Source organism: Eublepharis macularius, chromosome 1 (assembly GCF_028583425.1).
Source record: "Eublepharis macularius isolate TG4126 chromosome 1, MPM_Emac_v1.0, whole genome shotgun sequence".
In the NCBI taxonomy this organism is placed as follows: Eukaryota; Metazoa; Chordata; class Lepidosauria; order Squamata; family Eublepharidae; genus Eublepharis; species Eublepharis macularius.
The window spans coordinates 18,226,057-18,242,619 of record NC_072790.1 but is presented as its reverse complement, the minus strand read 5'-3'; the positions used below and the strand labels follow the sequence as shown (position 1 = coordinate 18,242,619).

The window sequence follows — 16,563 nt, the reverse complement described above, 5'->3', positions numbered from 1 at the left end:
ATAAAGCCAGCTACAGAGAAAGCAGGAGGTCCTGGAGCCATTAACAGCGACAATGAATTACAGAGAGAATCGGACACCGTGGAGATACGGAAAATCAAGAGCGAGGCAACCCAACTAAGAGCTCAAAGGAAGGACCTTGAAAGAAAAAATGAGTCAGCAGACCAGCAGGGGAAGAACGAGAACCTATCAGAAAAGAAGTCAGAACTTGATCAAGGAACCTGAGGAAACTTATGGTCAAGTAGCCTGCAGATTAGAGCGTTTGTTGAAGAAATGGTGGGATGGAGACAAAATAAAAAGCCACCATGTCATGTTTTGCATTTGAATAATTTTGGTTTAATTTCTGCTTGCTAATGTGGAGTTTTTTAACGTGTTACAGTTAGTTACAGTGCAGGCCTGTGAGGAAAGAAGGAGGGGGGCGGGATGGGTGAGTGGAATGAAATCTGACTGGAGAGTGGCCCCTAGTGGGTGGAGTGAATTGTTCTGAGAGAGCATGCTGAGAGAAAATATTCATCCCGAGGAAAGCAGACAAATTGTATAGAAGCATGAAGGGGATTTTATTCTAATGAAGTTGGGCAATCTTTGTGAAACCTGAACTATTTGTGTGATTCTGCTAAAAACAGACAAGCTGTGTGCAGCCAGAGAGTCTCTGTGTGTTCCAGCCAGGGAGAAATTTATTCTGCCAAGTTGAATGCAACTGTATGAGAGAGCTGGTATCTCTGTGGTATTCAGAAATTATCCTGTCTAAGCCAGACAAACTGTGTGCCTGGGGCAGTCTATGTTTGTCTGAGAGAGTGAATACTCTACCAACATCGGGTAAACTGTGTGTGCGCCTGACAGAGAAAGTATACAGATACCTAAGTGAGAGATTGATCTAACTAAACCAGACAAGCTGTGTGGAAAGACCTGAGTGCATCTAAGTCTGTGTGGAGTTTATTTTTTACCTCACCACCACCATCACATGCTGACCGTTCTGTCAAGCTACTAGCTCTAACAAAGACACCATATATTACAAGTTGCAACAAGGAGGTCTATAGTGAAAGCCTTTTGTGGGAGTCACAGAGGCAGCAATATACAGGTCACACAAACATAAAAGGGAAAGTATTTTCAAGGTAACTGCTTGGGGTAAAAATAAAGAGCACCAAAGCTCTGTGTGAGTAGAAATATAAAGAGCACAACTAGAGCCCTCCTGAGGTATACGTTTAAGGTAGAGCTGAATTTAAGGTCCAAACCGAAGGTACAAAAGTTAAAAGGTTTAAAAACGAGTGAATCATTACAGGATGGATAAAAGCAAAAATATTACAAAGTGGAATTAAAATATAAGCAAAAACTTTACACACCTGGATGCTACTGGGAATTTCAGAAGAAAATCAGCCTGTGTTTTATAGATTATAGCAAAGCGTTTAACTCTGTGGATCATTTTAAGTTATGGAGAATCTTAAAAGAAATGGGGGTGCCACAATATCTGATTGTTTTGATGCACAACTTGTACTCTGGACAAGAGGCTATTGTCAGGACAGAACATGGGGAAACAGAATGGTTTCTAATTGGCAAAAGTGTCAGACAAGGATGCATATTATCTCCCTACCTGTTCAACCTCTATGCAGAGCACATCATAAGGAAAGCTGGATAGTATTTAGAAGAAAGTGGAGTGAAAATTGGTGGAAGGAACATTAACAATTTGAGATATGCTGATAACACCAAGTTACTGGCAGAAAATAGTAAAGAAGTAAAACAACTACTGATGAAGGTAAAAAGAGAAAGTGCCAAAGCAAGATTACAGCTGAACATCAAGAAGACAAAAGTAATGACTACTGAGGAGTTACACAAGTTTAAAGTTGACAATGAGGAAACTGGCTCAATCCTCAACCAAAAGGGAGACTGCAATGAAGAAATCAGAAGAAGATTGAGACTTGGAAGAGCAGCTGTGAGGGAACTAGATAAGATCCTTAAAGATAAAGATGTCTCTCTGGGAACCAAGGTCAAGATAATCCAAACTATGGTATTCTTCATTGCTATGTATAGATGTGAAAGCTGGACAGCGAAGAAAGCTGACAGGAAGAAAATGGATTCATTTGAAATGTGGTGTTGGAGGAGAGTTTTGCGGATACTACGGACAGTCAAAAAGACAAATAAGTGGGTACTGGATCGAATGAAGCCTGAATTCTCCCTAGAAGCTAAAATGACAAAACTGAGGCTATTGTACTTTGGTCACATCATGAGAAGACAAGACTCTGAAAAAGTCAATAATGCTAGGAAAAGTAGAAAGCAGTAGGAAAAGAGGGAGACCTAAAACAAGATGGCTTGACTCAATAAAAGAAGCCACCTCCAGTTTGCAGGATCTGAACAAATTTGTTAATGATGGGGCATTTTAGAGGTCTTTCCTTCAGAGGGTTGCCATAGGTTGGAGGTGACTTGGCAGACATCACACACACACACACACACACACACACACACACATGCTATTAATATCATAGGATTGGAGCACTTTTACAGACTTTCCTGCTAAATATTGCTGGTTGGCACAGGATAAAAAGCCAGGAACAGTAGCTAAAGCTGCTGAGATCAAGGATGAATTGGTGCTGATGAGGGGAGAACCAGGAAAGAAAAATTTCTCCTCAGAAAAGTATTTTACATGAAGAGAAACACACAAAAAACCTGACAAACTACATGAGGGGTGGCGACAAAACAGGGAGAGACATGTCTTTGGGCAGAAAAGAGGAATCATGGAAAGATGAGTGTGGTGGAAAGACTCTCTAAAGAAAACAAGTTATATTTAAACCACATAAACAACTAGGCATGAAGAGAAAATATAGGATGGACTTGCTAAGGGTGACACTTGCATGTCCAGTGGTTAATCACCTGAGCGTGCACAGAATTAACAGCAAGTGGACTCAAAATCACTATTAGCCAAAAATTAAACAGAAGACCACAAAACTATCAGGAAAAGAATCTGGTGCAGCATCTCACAGTAAACCCCAAATCAATCGCCCTTTAATTCTTAGAATCAGGATATCTGTACAGAAACCACTAAAGCGTAATAAGAAAGCACCTCAGAATGGTAAAGTTACAGACTGTGAGCCAACGGTGACAGAAGGAGGAGAGAAGGATAACATGGATCTTACAAGTGAAAATTTTAAACCCATAAATGCATACGGGTTTGCGCAAAACCAAAGCACATACAGCAGAACTTAATGCAGCGCTACTGCCAGGACAAGGAGGAGTGCAGGACCGATTCATAGGATTTTAACCTAACAACCCAGTGAGGTAGATTAGACTGAGACTGTGACAGGCTCAAGAGCCCCCAGGCAATCGTAGGGTCGCCAACCTCCAGGTGGTGACTGGAGATCTCCTGGAATTACAACTGGTCTCTAGACTACAGAGATCAATTCCCCTAGCTAGAAAACATGGTTGTTCTGGAGGATGGACTCTATGGAACCAAATCCATACTGAGGTCCTTCCCCTCCCCCAACCCCACCCTCTCCAGGCTGCACCTCCCCCAGATCTCCAGGAATTTCCCAACCTGGAGCTGGCAACCCTAAGCCAACTCCAAGGCGGAGTCAGGGAGAAGCTCAAAGGTCAGTCCAGGTACCTGTGCCATTTTATCCTCACAACAGCCCTGTGAGGTAGGTCACAGTCTGAGAGCAATAAGTTTGCCAGCTCCAGGCTGGGAAATTCCTGGGGGATTTGGGGGTGGAACGTGGGGAGGGAGGGCTTGGGGAGGGCCTCAAGGAGGTATGCCTCCACAGCCAAAGCACCTGGATTGGCAGGGAGGCTGGAAACCCTCAGACAGAAAAAAGGGTGGAACCCCTCCCATCGGAAACAATGAACACAGTCAGTATAGCTATATATCCAAAGTGATTTTAAGGTGCAATTCCAAAGGGAAAAGTGTCAAATTCGTATACAAGATTATAAACGGAATATTGAAACAACTATACAGAATAAATAGTTATAAAAGTGATATCCAAAACACTAAGCAATACAAAATGGGCTCGTTATACATCATGATACAACACCCTCGTTTTATCAAAAGTTGGTATTTCTGGATGGACGATCCCGAACAAAGGTAAGTGCGCAAGTCCAACATTCTCCTGTACGTAATTAGTATCATTCTTTCTCCCTTACAGGTAGCCACTCTGGGAAAGTCCAGAAGTCCAACGTGTCCCACCCAACAGGCCGCTAGCTCAGGCCAGTTTCGGAAACCTTTATCAAGAGCTGTATTTCTTGGGCGGCTGTCCCAAGAAATCAAAGCGTGGATGTATGCATCATACAGACGTAAAATAGCAAAGAGCCCAGTAGCACCTTTAAGACTAACCAACTTTACTGTAGCATAAGCTTTCGAGAACCACAGCTTTTTATCAGACACATCATCAGCTTTCGAGAATCACAGCTCTCTTCGTCAGATACATCGTCAAAGAGAGCAAAGAGTAGGTCTCGTCAAACAGTAGTTCTCAAAAGCTCATGCTACAATAGTTGGCTAGTCTTAAAGGTGCTACTGGACTCTGTTATTTTGAAACTACAGAGTAACACGGCTAACTCCTCTGGATCTATCTATGATCATAAAGAAGGAGAGTCTACTGCTGGCAACCGCCCCTGCCGGCTCCTGCCGACAACTTCGGATGCGGTCCGCCCGGGTTCCCACGGCCGCTCGCCCTGCCAGCCAGAACCCACATACCGCGGAACGCCACGCGCCCCTTGGCCCGCCCCCTCGTTTCCACTTCAGCCCGGAGGATTCGTGTCTAGCCGCGCCCACTTCCGGGAGAAACTGAAGCCGCCGCCAGGATCCGATTTCCCTGCTAAGGCGTAGGAAAATACTGAAGGGGAGGGTGGGGAGGGAAAGAGCGTTGACCGTAAAGATGGCAAAGATAGAGCGTCCCCGGGTCAGAGGGGTAGTTTTAAAACAGGAAATCCACTTCTGAGAGTTTTGTGTTTGGGCCTCTATGGACGCTCCCGCCTGTTGTCCTAGAGCAGAAAAATTCATTCACGGCATTAACTTCCGGTGAAAACGAAACTGCCCCTGTTGCCCGCTGTCCTCAGAAACGGCCGCTCTACCCCCGCTCAGTCATAGATCGGAAGTGAATCGAAGGGGCGCGGCGGGGCGTTTCCTTGCGACGCCCCCCGCGGTTGCTGTGACGACGGGGAACAGAATCCATTTCAGCAGAAGCGATAAGCGAACCCTCCAGTACGGCGAGCTCTCAATCATCGCCTCGGCGCTCTCCCCAGTTGGTATGGACGCGTGACTGCGCATGCTCAGAGAGCCAGTGTACGGCTCCGCTCTTACTCAACGTGGCAGTGCAGCTCCAAATAAAGTCGGTCGAAAATGGGAAGCTTCGAGAAGTTGCGTGAGAGCACGATGCGAAAAAGATCCGTGATAAAATGATCATACTCATTGCTTAATGCCAAGGTTGAAGGCTCATAAAGGGGTCTTCTGTTCACATTGTGTAATGGGAAAACAGGTATTCCATGACTTCTCTGCTTGCTCTTGAAATGCCTTGCGAGAATTGTCACTGTATTTTAAAGGTAACTAAAAATAATAAGGAAGAATGCAAACAATAATTTTATTATTAATGATAATAGTTTGTATTGACTTACTCTCAGTGCAATCCCAAGTAGATTTACTGCAGTCTAAGCCCATCTCTGTTCTAAATAGTAAAATCAAAAAGAGTCCAGTAGCACTACTGGACTCTTTTTGATTTTGCTACTACAGACTAACAGGGCGAACTCCTCTGCATCTAAATAGTAAAGAGTCCAGTAGCACCTTTACAACTAACCAACTTTATTGGAGCAGAAGCTTTCAAGAACCACAGCTCTCTTTATCAGATGCTTTCTGATGAAGAAAGCTGAGGTTCCCTCCCTCCAATCCTTCCCTAGTTGGCTTGTCCTATGGGGAGCTCTCTCAGGCTTCTGCAGACAGAGTGTGCTGCTGGCGAGGGGCAAGAATTGCAAAGGGAGGCAACAGCAGCGGTGGAAGAGGGAGGACTCAGGAGAAGCTGAGCTGCAAATCTGTGAAGGTTGGAACCAGGGAAAAAGTTTGGCTCACCGGCAGCCTCCCCCCTTTCGCTACTAACCAGGCATACAAGATTTAGGAAAGGCAACTGGCAGCAAGATAAGGAGCAAGGGGGCAGTGAAGGACTGGGAGAGACTCGAAAGAGGTCGGGTTGCCAGGTCCAGGCTGGGAAATTCCTGGAGTTCGGGGGGTGGGTGGGTGGGTGGGTGTGTGTGGGTGGGTGTGTGTGGGTGTGAGTGAGAGTGAGAGTGAAGCCTGGACTAGGGTTGCCAGCCTCCAGGTGGTGGCTGGAGATCTCACGGAATTACAACTGATCTCCAGCCGACAGAGATTAGTTGCCTTGGAGAAAATGGCTGCTTTGGAGGGTCAACTTTATGGCATTATCCTCTGCCGAGGCCTCCCCTTCCCAAACCCCACCCACTCTAAGCTCCACCCCCCAAATCTCCAGGAATTTCCCAATCTGGAGCTGGCAACCTCTGGACAGGGTAGGGTTTGAGGAGGGGAGGGACCTTAGTGGGGTATTAGACCTTAAGTTCTCCCTCCAAAGCAGCCATTTTCTCCTGGGGAAACTGATCTCTATGACTTTGAGGTCCGTTGTAATTTCGGGAGATCTCCAGCCACCACCTGGAGGCTGGTAAACGCAGTTCCCGGCCCGGCGGCGCCACTCTAGCCCACGGCACCTTGATGCTGTGTTGTGACCCAGCGTTTCCATAGGAACGGGGGCGGGACCTCGCCAAGCCACACCCCCAAGGAATGTGTGTGGGAAGGGCTGGTGCTGAGGTCAGCTAAGGGCCGGAAGTGCGCGTTAAGATCCTTAACAGGTCTCCCGGCCGGAAGTGGCGCGTCAAACAGGATGTGGCGAGAGAAAGGAGGCGGGTCGGGTAGGGAGAGACCGTTGCGAGCGTTTCTGGCGCGCGGCCTGCCGGGAGAAAATGGGCTAAGTGGGCGGCCGGGGAGGGCGGCGGGGCTGGACTGAGGCGCCGAGAAGGAAGGAAGGCGGAAGGGAGGGCGGAAGGGAGGAAGCGCGGGATGGGGTCGCCCTGACGGGAGCCCCGAGCCACCCTCCCTCCCGGCTTGCAGCCGCCTCCGGCCCGGCCATGCCCGGCCCAGCTGGCCCAGCAGCCCTGAGGTAAGGAGGCGGCGGGGCGCGGCGGGGCTTCCCGGCTGGGGGAAGGGAGGGGGACCCCATTGACTCACCCAGGCAGCCCCGCCTTCTGTCTCCATGGAAACCTGGAAAGCCAACAACCCCCCCCCCCGCGCCGCCTTGGTACGTGCAGGACCTTCTTTCTTAAAAAGAGCCTGGAGCTCAGTCTCTTTCTCCTCTGACAGCAGTTCGGAATTGGGGTGGCCGGTGTCCTCTCCCCTTTGGTCCCTAATCATCTGGGATTGAAGATGTGCTTAGAAATGTTTGTAATCTTTAAAGTTAAATGATTTACAGAAAACTATTACATCATAATTTCCATTAAATATTTTCCGTAAATTAAATAATTTACACGGTCCCGGGTGGATAACCGTGTTGGTCTGCAGGAGAAGAGCAAGATCTGGGTCCAGTAGCACTTTAAAGACAAACTAGATTTCCAGAGCATGAGCATTTGAGAGTCAAAGCTCTCGTTGAAAACTCCTGCCCTGGAAATGTAGTTGGTCTTTAAGGCACTATTGAACCCGGATCTTGCTCTTTAAGACGCTGTGTCTTTCTGGTAGATCCCCCCCTCCCCCCACATAGGCTGTTAAGAAAAGAATGAATGTTTGGGGTGGGGCAAAGAGCCAGATAATATCGGTCCTTCAGGCCTTTCCTCTGATTCCTGTGCCTCACTTAGCTGTTCCGTGAGAGGAAAGAGTTGCTTCCGCCTTTTTGAAAGTTAGGGGATGACAATCAGAAAGAATGGAGGAATAAGCTTTAGTGTCACCAGGAAGGGATACTGTGGTGTTGTCTGAGTAAGCAGAGGTGTTGAGTTTCCACTGGGGTTGCTGCCAACCTTCCTCTCTCTCCCTTTCCTGTAATCCAGTAGCTGGTACCTTGCTGTGACCTGTAAGTGCTGTGGCTGTGGCTTAATATGGGCTCTTTTCTGGGCAGCATCTATATTTGATTCATTAGCGGGGAACTGGTGGCTTTTATACATTTATTATTGTTTAGAGTTAAAATTATGGTATGTGTGCAGGACGTGTTTGTCATGCTGGTGGGTCACAACATCAAGCGAATTACTAGAATGCATTTAAGGAGTGCTTTGCTGAAGTTTGGTTTTGGTACTTGGAAAGTGGACTTCAGGGGATACTTGTAGATGGTCCCCCAAAGATGAGATCTGGGGGGGACCCCCCAGACCTGGGACAAGTCTTCATTACATTCTTTTGTTGTTATTTTGTGAATGTGTGAAAACTGTACAAGGAGCATATGCTGCTGCATGCTGGGCAGCAAGACAAACAAATGTTCATCTTGTTAGCTGATTGTGCTAGTATCCTGGTTATGGTGGGAGCATGGACTCCTATCAAATTGGCTCTGGAACAGATAGTAACAGAAATAAGGCAGTTTAAGGATGCTTTGTCATTGACATAAGTACTACCTGCTTTCCACTGGGAGGGGATTATTGGTTAAGGTGCTTCTTGCTGTGTATGAAATCTATTCATGTTGTGATTGCAAGAAATGTGGTTGTTTCACTCCTGGAAGTCAAGATGTGTATATTTGGGGGCACCCTTACCCCAGAACCCTTCTTTGTAGTATCTATCATGATGACCTCCAAACCTTATAGCATATTCATATAAACTTATAATATAAAACTAAACTAAATTTTTTTCCAGTTTAAATCTTACTGAAGAAAACTCTTGGTTTACTGAAAATTTATGTTAAGTTGCTTCTAGGACCTAAAAATGGATTTTTAATCCCTTTGGCTCTGCTTCTCTTTAACTAGAGAGCTATAATAAACAAAGCCCTGGCTGCTAAATTTGTGTTTAAGTTAGGTTTTCTGTTTATTGATAAGAGCGAGATCTAGGTTCTTTCACTCTCTCCTGAGTTACCACCTCCTGATTCTGGTATACTGTTTCCATCATTTAAGTGTAGTTTAAGAAAAACCCAAGTAGCTGTGGCAGCAAGAAGTCAAATATGAACTTGCCTTTAAGACACCCAACTTTATTTACTCTCAGTACTGTTTGCTCTTCAGCTTTTTCACTGTTGACCAAAGGGAGTCTGGAGAATGTAGCAAATACCGCTGTATTGTTGGTAGAGCAATCCTGTTGGACTGTTTGCCTTCTGAAACTTGAAAAAAATATATCTTTGGTTGGAAGGAGGGGAAAGTGAAATTGATACCTTCAATTTCAGCCACAGCACGATCTCTGTATAGGTTCTGGGAAAGAACACGTTAATATTTAAAACAAAGTAAGGAGACTCCAGAGCAGAGCAGGGGTGGACTGTAAGGTTGACATATAATTTATGATACTGTGCACACATGAATTTTACCAGTTTTGTTCTATTGTTGTTTTCATTAACAAAGCTGTTTATCCAGAATAAAGCCCCCCCCCCCCCCGCCTTTTCTTTTCATAATACTGTGTAGGGTTCTTGTTCAGGGGAGACTTTTGAACACATACCACTTTTTAAAGTAAGATTCATTTTCACAGTTATGCTGAGGATTGCAAGAAGACATCCATCCCACAACTGATATGCTTAAAATGAAAACACTTGCTCCTTAAACTAAAATGGTTCTTTGTGTGATAGTTAGTCTCGGGTTCCAGGGCAGAACACATTAGGTCACAAAGCTAAACACTAATGTTCAACATGATGTGTGTGGGGAGTTTTCCAGATGACAGGTTGGTAGGAGGAGGGCCCACCAGTCCTTTGCATTGTGGCTTTACTGTTTGAATGTGTGTTCATTCGTGTGCTCAGGAGATTGTGGCATTATGGGTTTTTTAAAATTCATGTAGTAAAAATTATGCTTGGGTGGGAAAGGAAGGCAGCATCCAGCAGTGCCAAACAATCTTTGGAAAGGGAAATATTAAAAAGAAGATGGGAGGAAAGAAGACTGTGGGAAGAGGACAGGCTGACTAGAAGCTTTGCTGTATTGTGTGGATTTCAGTTCTGTCAGGTCTCAAGGGGTTTGGTGTGTGGGGGGGGCGGGACGGGGGGGGACTTAACCTCCAACTCAGCAGTTATCAAATGTTAGTAATCTGGGAATTACTATTTTGATTTTAAACATTTCAAGGACCCGTAAGTCCTCCTTTCCCCCAGCACCAGCATCTGCCACGTGTTGGACACCCTGTTTCAAAACGTGAGACAGGCCCCATGTTGTCCATTGGAGGCCTCCATCCTCTTGTGTCATCAAAAGAACACAGTGAGGACCACATCAAGGCCCAGACTAAAGCTTTAGTGAGTCTTCCTATGAGGCTTTGTGTTGGAGATAACAAGGCGCTTGCTTATTGGTTGACAACTTTTAGCCCTGGCTGAACATGAGTGGGAAGGGGCCTGGAAACACTTTTGAGTAGCTCGTAGAAATAGGAAAAGGGCAGCAATATATGCAACCTGATGCTCAGTTGAGAGCTGTCATTGGCTGCTCTAGTCTATAAATGGAGAGTATCGTGGCTGTGGCTGTGGTGAAATCTGTTGCACTGGAACATAGTGAAAGCCAGTTCAGTTTTGTATCTTCTGAAGTGACTATGATGACAGTATTGAAACTGTGCCTCTTGGTGCCACTCAGCAAATTTGAGTTCCCAGAAATAGTATGCTGACATGATCTGGAAGCTCGGGAACAGTGGGTGATGGTAGGTGCATGAGTGCCCCCTTTTGAAAGAGCAGGGAACACATTCCACCGGTTCTCCCTTAGGTAGAGACCTCCTGCTCCCTTGCTAGAATATTGAGAGGGCACTTTTTCTGGTATCAGCCAGATGGTCATGAGAGAAGCTTACGCTCTGTCCTGCCACAAAGGATGTGTGGACCCGTCCAGTCCCCAGCTCCCAGTTTGAGAAGTGCTGCTCAAATCAGTAAGCCTTTCTGAGTGCCCCATTGGTTTTGTATTGGTGGAATTGGTTGAGCATTAGGATCGTGTTTATCTGTTTTCCTCACAAATGAAATGTGAGATATGAACACTTTGCTGCGCTTTTCTTGTTCTCCAGCAACTGCACTGTACAGCCTACGTGGAGTGCATGAGGCCAAACTTCAGTGAGATGGTCTCCTGTAAACTGGAACATTAGCGAACTGAATCGGGTAGCTGAAATGAAATCTAATAGCCAGAGTTCAGGTTTCCCTTAGAAGCAAATGGGAGATGATAGTCCTTATTTGAACACTAACTGCATGCAGGTGCACTATAGTGTTTCTAATAAAGCAACCTGTTTAGATACAATCTGGTGATAGGTGATGTAAGTTTACCCTGGCTAAGCTGAACACAACATAAAGTCTTTCTTTGTGTGTATGTGTGTGTGTATCTTTGCTGTAAATCTAAATTTTAATGTATTGATAGGGAAGTGTAAGGTTAGGATTTTGGTCATTGGAAAACTCTGGTTAGATCTGTTAGCATGTGAAGTATTGATAAATTTAGTGTCTTGGAGGTCATTTGTCCTGACTGTATGCACGAAGGGTGTGATGCAGTGGTTGGGAAAGCGTTTTCTTATTCCACTATAGTGTTGTGGAATGAACACTATTTATTTTCAACAAAGCGAGCTTAAGATCTAGAATGTTGTGCTGCAAAGTCAGCTGTCAAAAGCGTAATAATTTAAGATTCTTTTTAATCTGACACACTGAGAATTGGACTGTAAATGGAAGCAGAAAGGAATAATGGCAGTATCCAAATGGCGTCAGCGCATTCCACTTGTTCACTGGGGCTTTTCAGCTGCCCTTTTGTAGACTTTCACCTAAACAAGCGACTTCTGAACTCTCCAGCATGGCTTTTGGTGACATGGTGGCAGGAAGGGGAACTTGGCTGCTGTTCTGTTCCCCACCCTACCCTTTTAAGGCAGATGCCTCTTATTTTCCTGCTGAAAGTAGGCTTTGGTTCTGTTATAAATTGATGATTTCATCATGCTGTTCTTCTGGTGTCATCAGTAAAAGTTCAGAGAGTGACGTTGCTGCACAAAATACCTCCCCACTTTATGCCAGCATTGCTGGCCCATGCTGTGTTGAAAACACTGCCAAAATTGCTGGTTGTGTGTACATGCAAACATAGCAAATTGTTGGTTGTTGTGGGTTTTCCGGGCTGTATTGCCGTGGTCTTGGCATTGTAGTTCTTGACGTTTCGCCAGCAGCTGTGGCTGACATCTTCAGAGGTGTAGCACCAAAAGACAGAGATCTCACAGTGTCACAGAGAGATCTCTGTCTTTTGGTGCTACACCTCTGAAGAATGCCAGTCACAGCTGCTGGCGAAACGTCAGGAACTACAATGCCAAGACCACGGCAATACAGCCCGGAAAACCCACAACAACCATCGTTATCCGGCCGTGAAAGCCTTCGACAGTACATAGCAAATTGTTGTTCTAGGATAATTTTAAACATTTTCAAAGCACTAATTTGTGGAAGTGTTAACAACCTCAGCATGCTTGAAATATGCTTATTGAACAGAGTTCTTAGACAACAAATAACTTCAAAATAAACTTAAGTCATCTGCTAAAATGAGGTTTGCTCTTAATAATCTGTAGTAGCAAAAAGTGGAGTTCTCTCCTGAAACACGTTGTCCTGTCCTCTTCTGCAGTGGACAAGTGCTGAATTGAAAATGCTGTGAAGCTCTTTGGTTTCTTACTAGTAGAAATACCCCAAATTATTTGGTATAGTTCATTCTTACAGCACAGTCCTATGGTCGGCTGTGACGCCGGTGTAGCTGCACAGGCAGTGCCGCAGCGCTGCAGGGCTTGCTCCTGTGCTAGCAAAGTGCAGAGGTGGTGGCGGTGGCTCACAGCTCCGAAGCGGGAGTGGCGAAAAGCACATCAGGCAGGGCGGAACCAAGAGGCCCAGGGCCAACGGCCAATGGGTGCTGGAGGTATCTGACAGCTGTGGGAGGGGTGAGGAGAGGTGTAGCCAGTGGGCGGATCATGATCCGTTGCAGCTGATAGAATGACAGGCACAAGTCCTTGCCGGTGGGCTGCCCAGGAGCCTGTCCCGAGCCAGGCTGCTAAAGATGAGGGATGTGGGCATGGCTGGGCACACCGCGGGTGGGGGGGTGAGGTTGAAGTGGCCCCTGTGCAGGGAGGGTGCTTGGCGCGCACCACTCCACCCAGCCCAGCAAAGGCCAACCTGAGGCACGTTGCATGAGCCGGCCAGTTCAAACCTGACTTGGAGGAGCGGTCACCTGTATGGCTTCTGTGTCCTGCATCTGCCTCCCAAGTGGGAAGGGGTGGGACCGCACAGCATAACAGGTCCAGCCGCTCCAGGTACACGGGTTTGCAGGGCAGAACCCATCAATGGGTGCATACGGGCCGACCACGCCCCCCCCCCAGGCTGGTGAGCCCATGACTCCTGTTCTCGGGCTGGAACTAGCCTGATTGCCGTGTCTCTCATTGTTTCCTCCCTTCTCCGGGGTCCAGGTAGCCAGGCAGGGTCTCCCAGGGCTCCTCCTCACTTGCACTCCCTTCAGCAGGGTCCTTCCCAGGACTCTGTGTCCCGTATCAGCCAGCTCCACCTGGCATCTCCGTGGCACCCCCTCACTTGGCCCACTGGGCCTCCTCGCTTCTGGTGTGGCCTGCGGGCCAGCCTCAGGGTGCCACAGGGGTGTCTCTCGGTGTGCAGCATTTCCTCTGGACCCCGAAAAGCTGGCCCCTGGGTGAGGGAAATGCTTTGCAAGGTGGGCTTGATGCCAGTGCAGCCACAGGCTGCACCCCTTATCCCATTCCCCCCCCCTCACCATCCCATGACTGCAAGAATTTACTTGCACACCGCCCCGCTCCCATCCCTCCATTCACATGAGGGAAGGGGGGAGAGGCCAGTGCTTCCTGCTGTAGGCGCTCGACCGCCACCCATCTCCCTCTTCCCTGGCCATCCCACCTCTGGCCACAGCCCATGATGCCCAGCCTGTGAGGGAGCCCCTGGGTAAAGGGCTGTAAATAAGAAATGGGGCAGAAAATAGACAGACGGATGACTTGAACACATTACATAGTTGATTGTTCTGCAAATGTTTCAGGAAGTGCTTGGACAAATGCAAATCCCAGCCCCGCGGCCTGTCTTGCCTTCTGACCAAACTCTCTGGGCGGGGCCAGTTCGACGCAGTGGCTCACACGGGCTGACTGGGTGGGTGCCATGTCCATCGCTCCTCCGGACGGGTGGTAACCTGCCTGCAAAGGAAAAGTAACACATGGGAAACGTATTGCGCTGGCCCGCACAGTGTCCTCTGCTACAGACCCTTTGGCTGAGCAAGGAGCCGTGCTTGGAGCCTGCAGCAGCAACCCAGACTGCAGCGGGACACTTGACCAAGCGAGGCAGACCCCTCCTCGGGATGGTACTGTGCATTGCTGGGGGCCTCCTGTCAGGGACTGAGAGTGGCATTTGAGAGCTCTCCGCCATCGGAGAGACCAGCCCCCCAGCCGAGCTGCCCTCTGGCCCCACCCCCTACCCAGCCCGCCCACTCCTGGGATTCGGAGGTCTGACTGGTGGCCCCTATTCGGCCTATGAGGGCCGCTGCCCCAATGCCCCCATCAGGCACTGTGCGCTTCGCAACTGCCTACATGCCATGCTGCCACTGCAGCTGCACCCCCCCCCCCAAGCCGGCAAGCCCCACCTTGGGCAGGTAGTGTTTTGGCGGCTGCACAAACAGTATGTGGCTGGCAGGGTAAACCGAGCTGTGCAGGCTTCCGCCCCGCTGTCTCCTCACCTGTCCGCTCTCCCTCGTCCCTTCCCAAGATGTGACTCCATAGTCTGATAACCTATGGGAAGACTTTCATTGGTAAGGGGTGGCCAGTTAGGCATGCTGGACTTTGCAACTTTTCCTTATGTGAGTGCAAAGAGCTCCCAAAATGCTTCCACCAACTGCACTCATGGCCCTCCACCATGCCCACCCAGTCTCCCGCCTCGCGTGCAAAGTCCCCGCATTCGAGGGCTGCCCAGCAGAGCCTCTGGCTGTGTGGCCACTTACCTGGCCATACCTGGCACATCTGGGTGTTTTGTAGTGCACCTTAGGCGTGGATTGGCTGTGGGGAGGGGGGCTTGTCCACCATGGGTTCGCAACCGGATTGGTCCCTCGGATAGTTTGGATCTTATGTTCCGTCTTGCTGTGGGGGTAGGACATGCTGCTGACAGAGGGGCCCGATCCTTCCTGGGCAATGGGCCCCTATGGGCTACGCCACCTTTTTGCTAGGTGTAAATTTTTCCAGGCCCACTGGGCATTCCCATGGCTGGGGCATGTTAGGAAGCTGACCAACTCTGGCCCCGCCTCCCAGCATGCCCCCTCCGACGCCAGTGCAGAGGCCTGCGCCGCACTCCCACCTCTGTACAGCTGCCCGGCAGCCCTGGCAGCAGCGGGCCGTCCCCGGTGGCGGAGGCAGCTTTGTGCCCGTATACTGGCCGGTTCCGCCCTCAGAAGCTGGAGTCCTCTCCCTATGGACTTTCTCCCCTTCCCCTTAGGATTTGCCTGCCCGTTAAGTATAAGTGGACACTAGTTTTCTCAGAAAACTTTCTTCTGTAGAGTTTCTTTATGGTAGATAACTTCAGTTGGGTAGCTGTGTTGATCTGCACTTGAAAAGCAAGATCTGGGTCCAAGAGCACCTTAAAGACCATCTAGATTTCCAAGGTAAGAGCTTTCGAGCGTCAAAATTCTCTATGATTCTCAAAAGCTCATAGCATAGAAATCTAGTTGGTATAAGATGCAGTTGGACCCAGCTCTTGCTCTTCTATTTATGTTGAGTTTTTAACAGTGAAGGGTCTTTTCCTAAACTAGCAACTATAGCTGCTGTAACCCTTACTTCCTTGCCTGCCTAGATGGGTCATGGCAAGTCAACGTGCCCCTTGATTGGAAAGATGTGCCTGGCACACAGCAACAGGCATGTCCACTTGTACTAATATTCTTTGCCCTCTGTTCCAAGTATACTTAGTGTATATATAAAATCCTTTTTTCCTTTGTAGTGTTTTCAGCTTCCCTCCAACTTATTTTTCCTAGGCTCACCTTCGTTTATCTAGCAGTACAAATTTAATAATCCTTTATTTTCTGTTTTCATCTCTTTTTTAAAAAACTGCAGTGACATTTATACATAATGGGTGATGAAAAGTATTATGATATACGAATAGGAAGAAAGTTGTGGCATGTTGCATTCTGACTTTATTTGACACAAGCAGGTTATGTTGATACAATCTTTGTGTGTTTGCCAGTACACTGGCGCAGGGAAACTTGAATAGAATAACTTGTTTTATCTATCTGATCTATCCCCTGTGGTTAGGCAAAACAAAGTAACACCTCTTCTTGAACTAGATCAAGCCATACTGTTCAAGTCATGTATAATAATAAGCCAAAGACACCTGTACTAGAGTTGAAATAAACAGGCTTCCAAAATTAGCCCCGCATTCGTTTAAAAAAATTTCCTCCCACATATTTGATGTGTCGAAAATGGGTGGAAAATATTGCTTGTCATCCAATACAGTCTTACTGCTTGCCATCCTAAGTGGCTTG

At 47.6% G+C, this 16,563-nt stretch overlaps 1 protein-coding gene across 3 annotated transcripts in view; it reads left to right on the top strand.

Moving 5' to 3' along the window:
* Positions 1–6,872: 6,872 nt before the first annotated feature.
* Positions 6,873–16,563, top strand: part of AFTPH (aftiphilin) — a 55,360-nt gene continuing 45,669 nt past the window's right edge. For 2 of the 3 annotated variants that reach the window (XM_054977426.1, XM_054977408.1), the window contains exon 1: positions 6,894–7,133. The gene's annotated coding sequence lies outside the window, so the exon portion shown is untranslated. The other variant, XM_054977417.1, reaches the window with a different exon arrangement.